The sequence below is a fragment of the Nycticebus coucang genome, chromosome 10 (assembly GCF_027406575.1).
Source record: "Nycticebus coucang isolate mNycCou1 chromosome 10, mNycCou1.pri, whole genome shotgun sequence".
Classification (NCBI taxonomy): Eukaryota; Metazoa; Chordata; class Mammalia; order Primates; family Lorisidae; genus Nycticebus; species Nycticebus coucang.
In genome coordinates, this window is record NC_069789.1 from 98698045 (window position 1) to 98711986 (window position 13942).

The window sequence follows — 13942 nt, forward strand, 5'->3', positions numbered from 1 at the left end:
GTACTCAGACATTGTATTTCATACATTTTGTATGTCAAAAATGCTTCCTCAGAAAAATTTTAGAGGCATCCCTATGTTTGAAATATTTGGGATCATAAATGTTGACCAAACTTTTCATATTTTCATATGGTGGGCTCAGAATTATGGCTCCAGGAAATAAAATTCATTCACTCCTCCATTCAATGCATGTTTAATGGATGCCTTCCCTCTCTATCTTGTAACAGAAAGTAAGGGGAGGAGTCAGAACTTAGTGGGAATTAACTGCTTAGGATGAGGAACATCCCCAGGCTTCTCAATAGAAAAAAAGCCTGCCATCTCTCCCCCCCAAATTCTTTCCTACACTAATCACACTGGCCACCCTCATTTTCTTTGTTGCTCACTACCCTGTTCCACACCCAGGGATACATATCAATAACCTGAGAAAAATAGAAAATACCAATGAGGTCAGAAAAACATAGGAAAGGGGTCTTCTGAGCACAAGGGCTATGGGTGGGAGATATTCAAGGTGACTGCTATTGGGAACATTGAGAAGGTGGGAGAGAGGTTCATCCAAACAGATGTTCTGTGGGAAGGAGATGGCAGACGGCAAACTAAATAGGCTCTCACAGGGAAGACGGCGGCAGCCTCAAGTGCAGCCAAGTTTAGACTATGTACTCAGGGGAGCCCCTGAGTGGCGGCTGCTCCCTGTAGAGAGGAGCTGAGACGGGCCCTGGAATACAGCCATCACTTTTTTCTGACTGGGAGCATGTTGACAGGTCACAGGGAGCTGAACAACAAGCCAAATGATTAAGGGGCTGGCAAGGGTGTTTTATGAAGCCAGATGAGTACCACTACGGGAAACAGTCCACAGCCCTCGATTGCTTCTCCTCTACTATCTCTCACAGCATGTTAAAACACATTTTAAAACATTTTCTTCTCTTTAATAATAGAGGCAGAGTTGGATGGCAAGCTAAAAATATAATAAAATAAACCAGTTATAGCATTCTCCTCTACTATCTAGCCCAGCCTCTCCTCCCTAAATGGTTGAGATATCATTCAAGTAGAAAAGAGACATCAAAAGAATGTCCCTAGCATAAAGATAAATATTTAAGGTAATGAATGTCCCAATTATGCTTATTTCATCTTTTCACATCACACGAACATATCAAATTATCACAAATGCACTTTAAATGTGTATCTTTTATTCACCAATAATAAATTAAATTTTTTTTTTTTTTTTGTAGAGACAGAGTCTCACTTTATGGCCCTCGGTAGAGTGCCGAGGCGTCACACAGCTCACAGCAACCTCCAGCTCTTGGGCTTATGTGATTCTCTTGCCTCAGCCTCCCAAGTAGCTGGGACTACAGGCACCCGCCACAACGCCCAGCTATTTTTTTGTTGCATTTCGGACGGGGCTGGGTTTGAACCCACCACCCTCGATATATGGGGCCGGTGCCCTACTCACTGAGCCACAGGCACCGCCATATATTGAATTTTTAAAATTATCTTTCAGAGGTGGAGGAAGACACAATACTCTTCATAGTATGATTGCATATCTACACACACACACACACACACACACACACGTGGAAAGAATTAAAGTTTTCCAGTATCCAGCAGAGGCACGAATCAGAAGTCCTCAAACTTTTTAAACAGGGGGCCAGTTCACTGTCCCTCAGACTGTTGGAGGACCAGACTATAGTTAAAAAAAAAAAAAAAAAAAAAAAAACTATGAACAAATTCCTATGCACACTGCACATATCTTATTTTGAAGTAAAAAGACAAAACGGGAACAAATACAATCATACTGCCTCATGTGGCCAGTGGGCCGTAGTTTGAGGACCCCGACTCAGGCCAAAAATGGTCATAAGACAAATGATGGATCTTTCTGTCTTTCTAAGGCTCCACTTATCTCTCTTTGAAAGAAGGCAATCAGTTATGTTCTATAACCTTCCCTCTCACTATCTACCAAACACATCCCACACTCGCCTTGTGAAGCTGAATGAAACAATTCACAAGAAGCACTAGGAATCCTCAAAGAAGCAACACGGAACAGTAATTTGCATTTTTAGCTGTATGACCTTGAGCAAGTCCCCTAACCTCCGTGGGTATCATTCTTCCCTTCTGTGAAGGGAGAGTATTAGGCTTATTATGTCTGAGAACCTTCCCGCCACTAAGGGAGAGTTACATGGCAGGCACAGTCGAGAAGGTTGGGGAAATGTACACCCACAAAGAAATGAAGGGGTTGGTGAGGGCAGATGGAGCTCAGAAGCAAGGGAAGTGGGTAGGAGAAAGATGTAGCCACATGGGGAAGGGTTCTGAAATAGAAAAGACATCACTAGAGTTTTGCACAGAAAGTAGGAGGGAGTTCATGCTTAAGGGTTTTTAAAAGACTAAAAAATAGATGGGCAAATGCTGAACATATTTTGGCACCAGTGCTGAGAATTGAGAAAGATGAAACACTGGAAACAAGAAACCTAGGAAAGACCAGGAACATATTTCAAGCATTGGGCTTTTTTTTTTTTTTGAGCCGGAGTCTCACTTTGTCACCCTCAGGAGAGTGCTGTGGCATCATAGCTCACAGCAACCTCAAACTCCTGGGCTCAAGTGAGTCTCCTGCCTCAGCCTCCCGAGTAGCTGGAACTATAGGCACCCACCAAAATACAACACCTGGCTATTTTTAGAGATGGGGTCTTGCTCTGGCTCAGGCTGGTCTTGAACCTGTGAGCTCAGGCAATCCACCCGCCTCAGCCTCCCAGAGTGCTAGGATTACACCATGCTGGGCCTTAAGCATTGGCCTATAAGAAGAAAGGAAATGTCTGGATTAAGTCACCACATACACTGAGGATGAGGTTAAGGGTTTGGCCTCTGAATTCTTGGTCTAAAAGATTGCGATCCTTTAACAATGACAGCATGGGTAGGCACAAAGGATGTGTCACATATTGAAGAAGTCTATCTTGCACCAGAGAATTGGTGAATGCAAGTTAGAAGGGAAATTAGAGGTCACACAGCCATTCACGTGGGACTCCTTTTCTTAGTCTTCCCCAAGTCCTTTAACCATTGACTCTTCCCCTCTAAGTGTACAGTGGGCTTAGACCTGTCAGCACCACAAACAAGGGATAAAAGAATACACTGGGAAAATCAGTGCTTGCAGTCACCCATGAGGGTCATGAGAGTTCCAGATTTAAGGGTGGGGGGGAGAGAAACCACAGTAGACAGGACTGATGGCCCTGGTGAAGGTAATAATAAGATCAGAATTGGAGGGTTCTCAGAAGTCACAGTGCTGCCCCTGTCACTTAGCCTCTGACACAGTGATTTTCAACCGGTGTGCCACAGCACACTGTTGTGCCGTGAGAGGATCTTAGGTGTACTGCAAAAATTTTTAAAGATCATTAATTTATTTTCAAAAGAAGTTCATAGCACAGCAGGTATATTCTTCTTTTTACTCTTTTTTTTGACCAACATAATTTGAGTGTGCCGTGGAAGTTTAACTATAGGTTCAAGTGTGCCGTGAGATTAAACAAAAAAAGGTTGAAAATCACTGACCTAATAATGCAGCAGCTCTCTTTGAAAAGCAGTTTCTCACAATGAAACTGAAATCTCCTTCCAGAAGTTTCCGCTAATATGATTCTGGAAAGCAGTGTTTCTCCAACTCTAAGGGCCACGTGAATCACCTGGGAACCTTGTTCAATTCCAGATTCTGCAGACCATGGGTTCTTCTTTCTAACGTGGTCTCAGAGGACGAGACTGATCCATGGACCACACTTTAAGCAACAATATTGTAGAGCTGGAGAGTAAATAAGTCCAGAAAGGTATTTGGATAGGTTAGCTGTTTGAACAAACGATCTCTAATGTCCCCCCCCCCACCTCCAGTAGTATTACAATGATTTCACCAACTGTATATGTCAATAGTTTGAGTTACATAAAAATAGAGACGGAGTGTTTCTCAGGAACCAACATCTTAACATGGCCAAAAATCAAAGTCTAATATACAAATCGTAAAACTCTAATAATACAATTCTAATACTTTTTAAAATTTTTTTTATTTTTAATTTCAACTTTCTTGTTCATTCTTCTTCGTTTGAAGTACTCTTTTTTGTCTTCCTCTGGCGATGTTCTTGATGTTAGTAGAGACGGGGTCTTACTCTGGCTCACTGCTGTTACATACAGGTCTCGAACCTCTGAGCTCAGGCAATCCACCCTGCCTCGGGCTCCCACAGCGCTGGGACTACAGGCGTGAGCCACCACGCCCAGCCACAATTCTAATACTTAAATGATAAAAATACAGCATCCAGAACACAAGTTCCCGGAAGGGAGGGCCATTTTTCAAAGCATAGTAATTACCTATTGTCAGTAGGTGGCAATATTTCCTCGGGGTCTAGGGGACTGTGAAGAGGAACAAGGATTCTCAACCTGGGCTGTACACTGGAACCCCTTGGAAAACTTTTAGAACTACCCATATATGAATCCCACTCCCAGGAATTTTAATTTAATTGGTGTGGTGTACAGCCTGGATGCTAGGATTTTTTTTAAAGCTGCCCAGGTTATGCTAATGTGTAACTAAAGGATGACTAAGGAGAGCAAGGTGCAGCAGACCATGGAAACCAAGAGACAAGAGGCATTATTTCTAATTCCCTGTGGCTCCCTGTCCCTCCCCTGCCTCCAGCTGACCCATGTACCACACGATCTCTACTCCATCCCATCTCCCCTTTTCACCTGTCACCACTAGGTTACCCCAAGGTTGCACCAGATCTTCCTTCCTCCAAATTCCTATGAAATAAATGACCTGAGTGAAAAGCTACCAGGATGTGTAGGAAAAGCCACTGATATCCTTTGTTTTCTACAGGCCTCAGTTTTCACCATAACTAAATGCCCCCCTATCATTCCTGGTACCAGCCTTGATTGCAAAGTTAGTAAATTTTTTCTGGAAAAGGCAAGATGGTAAATATTTTGTTTTGATGGCCACATGGTCTCTGTTACAACTTTGCAACTCTACCATGACAGCAACAAAGCTATAGACCTATGTAGATGAGTATAGCTATGTTCTAATAAAGCTTTATTTATTAAAAAAAATGCAGAGGGCCAGATCTGACCCAGAAGCTAATGTTTGCTGCCTCCTGCTTTACCTCACCTGAATCCCCTCTGAATTTTCTATCTCCTCACTGTGACAGCAGGTGCAGTCACAGAGTAGAACCACTGTGACATCCACAGTGCAGGAATGAGACTGCTGCACAGAGACTGGGATGTAGGGGAGGAGCCTCCAGAGGCAGATGGGATTCGAACATGCACATAAGGAAGAGTAAAGGGACTTTATGAGGGTGGAAATAGGGGAAGAACCCCCCACACGCACACACACTAAGAACTGCAAAGTCACCAGTTTTCTGACATGGGGCCTAATCCTGGGATTCTTTCTTTATGAAGGAATAACCTGATGTGAGGCAGATTTTCTCCAACTCCAGTGGAAATCTAAAGTCAAAAGCGTCAGGGGAAAAAGAATGAATTTTTGAGAGTGAGATGTGACCACACAAGGCCGGAAAAAAAAAAAAGACACTGACATAAACGTCACACTTCATGCAAAAATTAATTGAACATGCACTGTAAGTTTAAATGGAAAACTATACAACTTTTAGAAGAAAACATGACAGACCATCTTTGCAGCCCCAGGTTATAAAGAATTCTCAGGCAAGATAGCAAAAGCATGATCCATAAAAGAAAGACAAATGGGACTTCATAAAAACCACAATCTTTTGTTCTGTGGAAGTCAGTTTTAAGTAAACAAAAAGACAAGCAACAAACTGGGAGAACATATTTGCAAATAGTATACTTGACAAAAGATTTGTCTCCCGAATAAAGATCTCTCAAAAACATAACACTTAGACAACAACCAAAGTAAAAAAAATGGGTAGAAGATTTAAATAGACATTTGATCAAAGAGGGTATATGGAAGGCAAATAAGCACTTAAAGAAACCAACAAGTTTTGGTAGCTGGTTCAGTGTTGCTGTCTAACAACAGGTAAGACTCATGCTTAGGAAACTAGGCTAGAAAATTATTTCTGCCCATTGGAATTTCTGAAGTTTACATCTTGAGCCTCAGGGCCTACTGAACCACATCCGGAGCTGATTATAGCTCCCTAAGACAATCCTACTATTCCCTAAGTCCAGAATAATGGTCTTCCATAAAAAGATGTTCAACATCATCAGCTGTTAGGGAAATACAAATTGAAGCCACGATGAGATCTCACTACATGCATTTTAGAATAGGTAAAATTGAAAAATACTAACAATCCCAAGCAATGGTGAGGGTGCAGGACAACTGGACCCCTCAGACGTTGAAGGAATGTAAAACAGCACTGCCATTTAGGAAAACCGGCAGATCCTTATAAAGTTAAACACATACCCACCATATGACCCAGCAATCCCTCAGTTACATATTTACCCCAGAGAAATGAAATGACAACCTATGTTCCCAGAAAAACCTGCGCGCAAGTGTTTGGCAGCTCCATTTACAATCACCAAAATTAGAAACATCCAAATATCCTTCTACAAGGTGAGTAGATAAACAAACCATGGTGCATCCATATAACAAAATGCTGCTCAAAAATAAAAAGGAAGATATGTAGTTTGTATGTGATACCGTGTTGCTCTGTAAAATTACAGGTGAATTGGGTAAACTAGAAAAAAATTTTAATAAAAAGGAATGAACTATTGATGCATACAAAACTTGGAAGTATTTTAAAGACATACTGAATGAAAGAAACCAATCTCGAAAGTTTACATACTGTAGAATTCCAGTTACATGACATTCTCCAAAAGACAAAGCTACAGTGATGGAACAGCCCAGTAGTTGGCAAAGAATAGGGGTGGGGAGAGGGTGTGACTGCAAAGGAATAGTGATCAGGGAGACTGTAGGGATCATCCATGTGCTGATGGTTACAAGAACCTATACAGAGACTTACAATCACACCTCCAAAATCAACTTTACTGTGTTAATTTTAAAAATAAAATGAAAATTAAAATCCTTTGGGCTGGATCAAACATCAGGCTAGGAGATGCTTCCCAACCTCCCCCTTCACTTCTTCAAGGGGGAGGCCCCAGACCTCCAAAGTTAGCACAGACTATGAGGCATCCCCCCAAGTGCAAACCACAGTGACAATCCTGGACCTACTACCTCCCAGGTCAAGGGTATGGACTTCCAGAGTTGCCCCACCATACAGACCAGCAGAATCACACTGGCTTAAGAAGACGGGGGACAGGGTCTAGTCCAGGCACTCACAGAATCACTAAGCTAGGGCAATGGATGCTCTGAAGGTCACCCACCATTTAGGGATGGCATTAATTCCATTACTGGGGAGAACATCCATGGTCTTAGGGAGCTGTAATCAGGCCTGGATATATCTCTGTAAGGCCTGGCACTCAAGATAAAGAACTCTAACATTCCAAGGGGCAGAAGTAACTTTCCAGTCTAGTTTCCCATCATGCCTCAGTCCTAATTCTCTTGTTCACAGAAACACAGAACCAACCACCTTCTAAACTTCTCTGCCTCCTTGCTAAATCCATACCAAGCAAAGGCTCACATATGTGGGACTCCAACAGAAGGACAAACTAAATAATGAATGCATGCCTGAGCAGCCAGCAGAGGGAAGGCCTGCAGGGCAGCAGCTGGTGGAATCATCTGCCAATCACCATACTGAGAGAAAGGGGAACATCTGGTGTATTCAGGTCTTTCTTGTACCTTCTCCATCAAACCATCTTTCCATACTGCTGTGTCTCTGGGTCTGTTTCTCCTTCTTTGAAGAATCAGATGTCTGGGCTTCATCTATGCACCTCAGTGGACATAGGAAATCTATGTGGTTGGCAGAATCCTAGCTACAGTCAGCCATTCTTCTGGAACATGTGCTGCAGAATTCTCTTCCTGTCCCCCAAACATCATCATGGAAGCAGGAAAAAGAGGGTGTCACGGGCTGAACATTTGTGCTTCCTCAAAATTCATATGCTGATGCCTTAGCTTCAAGGAGGTGAGGACTCCAGAAGGTAAGTGGGCTTTGATTAGGTCACAAAGATGGGCTCCCTCATGATGGGATTAGCGCCCTTATAAGAACAAGAATGAGGCCCAGGTGAGCACACAGCAGGAAGTCGGCCATCCACAAGCCAGAAAGAGAGTCCTCCTCAACCCAACTCTGTCGGCAGCCTGATCTCAGACTTCACCCAAAAGAACCATGAGAAATAAATGTCTGTTGTTTAGGCACCCCCTCTATGCTATCCTGTTACAGGACTGAGGGGTAACTATGAGTTGTTATAGGAAATCAAGAAAGTCATCAGAATGAGAGGAAGACAGTGAGCTGGCTGGTTATGATTATTAACTGAGAGGTAAGTGACTGCTCTTACAAACACACACACACACACACACAAACATGGCTGAGCTGGCCTCTTCCTTTCAAGGCCACCAGCTCTCTGCAATTCCTCCATAGTATTTCTGCTGGGATGCTAAGTCTAACTTACATATTCTAGCATTTTACACAATAGCCTTTTGCAACTATCAGAGAGCTTTCATAACCTCAGCCAGTGCTCATCACTTTACCCTCTTTTCTCCTGGTAGGTTATTTCAGCCACACACACCTTGCTCTTCAGTCTGAAAAAGTAAAACACTCTACCCTCAGTGGCATTCTAAGGCTCGTGCTGCAGGGGTAGGGGGTGGGGGAGACGGGAAGAGGGAAAAAGCACAAGACCACACCCACCACCACCATTTTAATCTTCCCAAAACACTATATAACAGGTTCTAATCAAAACCTTTCCATCACACCCCACTGTCTAAACAGGAAGATCAAAACTGACATTGAACAATTTCTACCAACTGACCCAAAGGAGACAGTTTTCCTTCTCCCCCCAAGCTGCCTCTGAAATATACAGTTTCTAAGCCGTACTCCTGAGAGCCCTTTGTTAGGTGAAAGGGCCTCAAAGACCAGCCATAAATGAGAGACCACACAGGCAGAGATGCCAACCACCTTCCTTCACCACCTCCTACTTCATCCATGGAAACCACAGTTCAATATGTTGGACTCCTTTGTAATATTCTGTTTGGCAAAGGGTTGGAAGAATTCAACCCTTGAATTCAACCCTTCAACTTATCAGGAGAAAAGAGGGCAAAGTGATGAGCACTGGCTGAGGTTATGAAAGCTCTCTGATAGTTGCAAAAGGTTGCAAAAGAATTCCAACCCTTTCTTCTACAGAAGAAAAATTGGAAAATCACTGACCTATATAAAGTATTACATTACAATATTTCAATTGCACTATTATCCACTGTCTATCCTGAAGATAATGGATATTCCAATGTCTGCACTTTCACTTATGCAATTACTACCTTTAAATCCCTCACTTGGTCCCTTGATCTATCCAAAACATCCCCGTAAATTTTACTTCAAATGTCACTTCATAAAAACCTCCCCTGACTATCAGAACCCAAAGGAAATTCTTCTATACTGCCATGGCAATTAGCAGGCAGAGGATTGGTTTTATAATAAAACCACATTTCATATACAGAATGTACTTCCTGCAGTTGCCTAACACTTGTCACTGGGCAGATGGTTCTTTCTCATCTTCTCAACTAGGAGGTAAGTTCTTTGAAGGCAGAGCGATAAAGGTTCAGCTTTCTATCCTCTGTAGCACCTATTACGTGACCTTCAACCAATAAGTACTTTCTCTGACAAGGCAGAAAGATCCTTCCAGCTGCTGTGCTAAGAATATAAGGCAGCAGGCTCGGCGCCCGTTGCACAGTGGTTACGGCGCCAGCCACATACACCAAGGCTGGAGGGTTCAAACCTGGCCCGGGCCTGCTAAACAACAATGACAACCACAACAAAAATACCCGGGCGTTGTGGTGGGTGCCTGTAGTCCCAGCTACTTGGGAGGCTGAGGCAAGAGAATCACTTAAATCCAAGAGTTTGAGGTTGCTGGGAGCTGTAACGCCACAGCACTCTACTGAGGGTGACATAGTGAGACTCTTTCATATATATATGAAAGCCAGCAAAGGGGGAAGCAAGGAAACCATTAAGGAGACTAACTCTCCCTAGGTGGGGTGGGGGAAGTGTATAAGGACTATGCCAGGCTTATAGGCACCACCCCAGACCTAGAGGCAGAAAAATCCCAGGCAGGAGGGGCACTCCCAGTGGGCAGGCTCCTTGTCTAATTGCTATTTAATTCTGGAGCTAGGCAGTCCTCCATCTACAGCAAATGTTCCCCTTCAATGTACTTTTAATATATTATTTTAATGGCTATTATAAAGTATAGTCATAGTATCATAAAATCTCAGAATTGATGGGTCCATGTAATATTACCATTTATAGATTACTTCTCACCCCTAGGGCTCCCAGCCCACTTTGACAAGTTATTTCAGTTTAGAGCACAAACTCAGCCTCTATTACTTATTTCTCTTTTTCTAGGGGCTTAACAACTTTAAGGAAATCAGGTTATCGAGGTGGATTACAGGTAAATTGTTCTCTACTCTACTTTTTCAAAAGACGAACAGAGGAGGGAAGAAACTATAGCTATACAGCCCTTTGAAAATTATCTCCAAGGAAAGATTATCTCCAAAATTATCTCCATCACCTTGTTCGGGAGCAATCATCACATTCCGAGCCCAAATCAAAGGATCTTCTATGACTAAGTTCCGAAATAATATATCATTTTAACAATTTATTGGCTCGGAATAATTGTGCCAAAAAGAAAACTAGTTTCTCCAGGATAAAATGAGGTGGGTTCCTTTTATTTTCTTCTCCAAGTCTTTTTTGATCAGGAAAATATTTAGTTGCAACCCAATTATATTTAGATCACTGCTCAAAAACAAGCACAAATTTTTAAAAGCTTAATCCATTCCAATTCTCAAAATATCAGCTATTATCTCTTTGTTAAAAACGTTTATTTTTTTTATTTATTCGTTTTATTTTATTTTTTTTATTTTTTTGGCCGGGGCTGGGTTTGAACCCGCCACCTCTGGCATATGGGACGGGCGCCCTACTCCTTGAGCCACAGGCACCGCCCTGTTCCACTTTTTTCTTTTTTGTAGAGACAGAGTCTCACTTTATGGCCCTCAGTAGTGCGCCGTGGCCTCATACAGCTCACAGCAACCTCCAACTCCTGGGCTTAAGCGATTCTCTTGCCTCAGCCTCCCAAGCAGCTGGGACTACAGGCGCCCGCCACAACGCCCGGCTATTTTTTGGTTGCAGTTTGGCCGGGGCCAGGTTTGAACCCGCCACCCTCGGCATATGGGGCCAGCGCCTAACCGACTGAGCCACAGGCGCCGCCCTGGCACCGCCCTGTTAAAAACGTTTAAAGTTATTTCATGAAAAGTATCTCATTTCACATCTCTCGCTAACTCCCCTCCCAGTCACTACAAAGAATAAAAAGAAATCCAGTTTTTAAAATGCAGACATTATGTTTGATAATGAACAATTAACATAACCAAGAACTGTAAGGGATATTTTCCCTTGGGAAACAACCTGCAAGATGACTGACAGTTCCCAAACTCAGTGATCTTAAATGACAGCTATGATTCTTCTTCCAACAGTATATTGTGACCCCTTCTGGGATGGAAAGGGGACAGCAAATAAGAAATGTGATTAGCACAGCCACATTTGGAAAAGAAATGGATCCTCGAAGTGCTTTGGTTTGCCCAGGGTAGTCAGCAAGTCCTTTCTTTCCTTTTTTTTTGGAGACAGAGTCTCACTCAGTCACCCTGGGGTTGGGCTCAAGAGATCCTCTTGTCTCAGCCTCCCAAGTAGCTGGGATTACAGGCGCCTGCCACAACACATGGCTATTTATAGAGACAGGGTCTAGCTCTTGCTCAGGCTGGTCTTGAACTCCTGAGCTCAGGCAATTCACCTGCCTCGGCCTCCCAGAGTGCTAGGATTACAAGCATGAGCCACTGATCCTTTCTTTTTCATTGTGCTGATTACTTTGAGCATCTTTTCAATCTGGAAACCTACATCTATTGATTTGGAAATTTTTCTTCTATTGCTTCTTGGGACAACTCTATCCTTTATCTTTTTCTGTTCTCTCTCATCTTGGAGCTCATATTTACCAGATGTTGGACTTTCCAGACAAATTCTTTAATTTGTTAATCTTTTATCTCCTAAATTGCATTTCTCTTCTAATTTTTGTGGGTTTTTTTCCTTTTTCTAAAATCCATCAGCCTTCCTACTGCCTCATTTATTTAGTTTGATGACATTTTTAATTTCTGAGATGATTTCTTTTTCATCTTCTTGTTTTAGGATATAGTATCTTGTTAATTCTAGGTCCCCTTCCAATCCCCGGTGTCTCTGTTTTCTTCGACTTCCTCCACTTATTTCGATCTTTCTCTTTTTCTGTATTGAAAGGTTTCCTCAATTATCTTTGGACTTGGGGCTGCCCAGCCACATTTAAGAAGGGAGTTGAAGGTTGACTGGAAATGCCTTGTGAAGAGGTATGGGTTGTTGCCCCGAAGCTCAAAGCCAAACTGGCCTTTTAGTTACAGAAACTCTCACATGTTAAGGCCTAGAGATCTCTTCTCTGGGACCATTCAGTTTATCCAGGTACAAAATCTCCTTACAATCAATATTCTAAAAACAGAGGAACAGCTATAGAGCCCCACCAGTTCAGTATGAAAACCCTCACTTAACATCTTTTTGATCATGGCACTCATCCTTGCCTTCTGCAAAAACTGGCACTTCCATGTCTTGAGCCTTTCCACAGTTTTCCGGTCGATTTACTTGCCATCAGTGTCCCCTTCTGGAGACCTTGGAACAAAGTTACCTCTGCTCCACCAGCCGTCAACACATCCATGCACTGTGCCTTTTAAGTTGCTGGAATCTCTTTATCAACTGTTTCCTCTTCGGTTCTCTTTGTCCTCGTGGTTATTTCAGTGGGGCTTCAGGAAGGGAGAAGGAGGTAAATACAGCAAACCCAGCAGGTTTCATGACCACCCCCTGACACCGCCCCTCTAAGGAAACTCTAGTGTAATCCTTCTCTAAACCAAACTTAGTGATGCTAAAGCTCAGACAGAAGCGGCCTGTTCTCACTTCAAACATCAGTTTGGAAGCAGCATCCCTTCTGCTGAGCAGATACAGCTCCATGATCCATCAGCTAGTTTTCCATTTAGAACAGGCCTACCATGCACAGTTCTCTTTCTTTAGCTGTGTCAGAATTCCCAATAATTACTCATTTTATGTCATTATGATCTGTCTACATTTGTCTGACCACTGCCACAAGCAGAGTCAGATGACTCATATAGACCATCTCTATTATATTAATGTTACAGAAGAAAGAGAGAGGAGCTCTTACAGGACCTGGCATCACAATGTAATGATGCCATCATCTTCAGAAACTGTAAAAGGGGACAGGTGCAACCGGTTCCTCAGACCTGTAATCTTAGCACTTTGGGAGGCTGAGGCAGGTGGATTGCCTGAGTTTAGGAGTTTGAGACCAGCCTGAGCAAAAACAAGAGTTCATCTCTAAAAAAAAAAAAACAGCCAGGCATGGTGGTGGGAGCCTGTAGTCCCAGCTATTCGGGAGGCTGAGGCAAGAGGATTGCTTGAGCCTGAGAGTTTGAGATTGCTGTGAACTATAATGCCACAGCACTCTTCTGAGGGCAACGGATGAGACTCTGTCTAAAAAAAAAAAAAAAAAAAAAAAAACTGCAAAAGAGTTCGAGTCTTCTGGGTACCTTCCTAAGAAGCCGCTTTACCACTAACCTCCCACCTAACAATCACAGGACAGCAGTCATTACTGTGGCCCAACATTCCATGGCTCACTACTGGATATGTCTCCTTTAGGAAGAAAAGCACAAAAGATCAGAATTGTAAGTGTTTTGTGTGGTATTTTAATTCTTCTCTAAGGATTAATTAGAAACTCAGCATTCAGTAGCAGGCAATGCAGAACTATTCCAGAACATAAAGACAGATGCCTTTTTGGTCAAAGCCTTCAACACCACCAC

General features: G+C 42.8%; 1 protein-coding gene across 9 annotated transcripts in view; it reads right to left on the reverse strand.

Moving 5' to 3' along the window:
• NOS1AP (nitric oxide synthase 1 adaptor protein) overlaps window positions 1-13942 on the reverse strand; it is a 318633-nt gene that overhangs the window by 112007 nt on the left and 192684 nt on the right. The window contains exon 1 of one of the 9 annotated variants that reach the window (XM_053607764.1): window positions 3526-3807. The exons of the other annotated variants lie outside the window; for them this stretch is intronic. The gene's annotated coding sequence lies outside the window, so the exon portion shown is untranslated. Of the gene's footprint in view, window positions 1-3525; window positions 3808-13942 lie in introns of those variants that run through there. 9 annotated transcript variants of the gene reach the window in all.